This window comes from Leptodactylus fuscus, chromosome 3 (genome assembly GCF_031893055.1).
Source record: "Leptodactylus fuscus isolate aLepFus1 chromosome 3, aLepFus1.hap2, whole genome shotgun sequence".
NCBI lineage: Eukaryota > Metazoa > Chordata > Amphibia > Anura > Leptodactylidae > Leptodactylus > Leptodactylus fuscus.
The window spans coordinates 226,484,977-226,487,370 of record NC_134267.1 but is presented as its reverse complement, the minus strand read 5'-3'; positions in this window follow the sequence as shown (position 1 = coordinate 226,487,370).

The following is a 2,394-nucleotide window of genomic DNA, read 5'->3' as shown; positions in this document are numbered from 1 at the left end:
TTCCCATTCACTTCAATGGGAGCGCTCGTAACAGCGGCGTTTACGAGTGCTCCCATTGAAGTGAATGGGAAGTGTTCGGCAGTCTGCCGTAATGCCGGCGTGTACGGCTCTCATACACGCCCGGCGTTACGTAGTCTGAATGCACCCTTACATGACATTTACTGTTATGAAAAGAAAATTCTATCCAACTTCCAATGCCCTCTCAACCAACGTCCTCATAACCAACAACTCTGAAGCCTTCTGTCAACCATCTTCAATTACCAATGTCTTTCAAGTCAAGTTGATGTTCCACATGCCAATATCTATCTAAGTCAACAACTTTTCATCTTTAGTCGTCCAACCCAATATCTTCTAAGTCATGGTCCTCCAAGCCAGTGACCTCCATACAAACATGCTTCAAGATCATGTTCTCCAAGTCAACAACCCCTGAGACAAAAATTTCAATGTCAACATCCTCCATGCCAAGATCTTCAAACTCAACATTCTCCAAGTCAATGTGCTATGTTCCAATGTCTTGCAAGCTGTAGTTCATAAAGCTGATGTCAATCAAAGAAAATCGCAAGGTCAATCTTATGGTGATTATATTCTGAAAGACTCAAATCTGCTACTATTATGGTTGGGTTATCTTTAGAGATGAGCAAACAGTGAAATATTCGAGATTCAATATTCGTTTCGAATAGCCCCTCAATATTTGACTATTCGAATGAATATCGAACCCCATTATAGTCTATGGGGAAAAATGCTTCGTTTCAGGAGGGTCACCAAGTCCACTATGACACCGCAGGAAATGATGCCAACATCCTGAAGTGCAACTGGGACAGCAGGGGAAGCATGTCTGGGGGCATCTAACACGCCCAAGTACCTGTATTACCCCACTATCTTGTCGGGATCCCTGTCAGCTTGCGATATGCGGGAGCTGACTTTTTCCCATAGGAATGCATTGACCAGCATTGATTGGCTGAATGCCATACAGAGTACAGTATTCGGCCAATCAACGCTGATTCTGCCGGAGGAGGCGGAGTCTAAGATCGGTCCATGAGCAGTCTCCATTGAGCAGTCTAATTGTGGTCCAATCTCAGTGTTGAGCACACAGCTCTGCTACACCTGATATGTGGATAATTATTGATATGTGGAAAAATCTGTAACGTTTGTCAACAAGTTCAAATTAATTTATGTTTGAAAAATCCCTTTAGGCTAAGGCCCCCACATAGTGAGAAGCAGCAAAAAAAATAAAATAAAAATGCTGCAGAAAAAAATGCATCACAAATTTTTTTTTCTGCAGTGTTTTTCACAGAAAAAGATTTAAATTCTCACTTTTTACGATCCAGTGCATTTGAATTTTTGGGAGACACAACCAGGGTCAAAATAATCTCTATTCCCCTTGAGAAATTCCTGGAGGGATGAAGTTTGTAAAACTGGGGTTACAATAGTGTAATGTTAAAAAAAAATAAAAATTGAGTTGCATGTAGGGTATTTTTAAGATCAGGTACCACCGCAGAATAACTATGAGTGGACAGTGGCACGAACTTGGCATGGCATATCGGGCACTAAAATGGCATATACCTGGAAAACCTTCAATTTTCATTTTGTGTGCATTCATTTTTGAAAAATGGGGTCAATTTTGGGGGGTTCCATTGTATTACCAATGAGTCAACTGGTGGGGCAACACGGTGGCTCAGTGGTTAGCACTGCAGCCTTGCAGCGCTGGAGTCCTGGGTTCGAATCATGTCAGGAACAAAATCTGCGAGGAGTTTGTATGTTCTCCCCATGTTTGTGTGGATTTCCTCCCATTTTACTAACACACTGATAGGGAAAAAAAAAGGTACATTGTGACCCCTATATGGGGCTCACAATCTACATAATAATAAAAAAAAGAGCCAACTGTTGAAACCACATAGTCTGTCTACAGCCATATAGTGCTCCTTCAGCTCCACTGTCTGCTCATACATCACTTTACAACCACATATGGAGTATTTCTATATTCAGGAGAAATTGGGTTAAAATTTGGGTTGCCTTTTCTTCTCTTACCCCTTTTAAAAATGAAAAAATTTGTCAAGGTTTCAATCTAAAAAAAAAAAAAAAAAAAAAAAAAAAAAATTTCAGTTCCCTATAGTCTTAATAAATTCATTGAGTGTCTAGTTTCCAAAATGGGGTCACTGTTTGGAAGGTTCTCACTTTCTCGGTATCGCAGGTGCTCTGCAAATGTATCATGGTAACTGAACAAAATCCATCCCCAAAACAGCATGTGAAGACCCCCTAACAATTCTAACATGCCCAATTCCATGTAGTGAAGTCACATTCACAAGATCACACAATATTTTCTACGGTATAAGACCTGGACAGTACGCAGACACCCATCTGTAATGCTGAAACTCATATTTATTTTAACAGGAG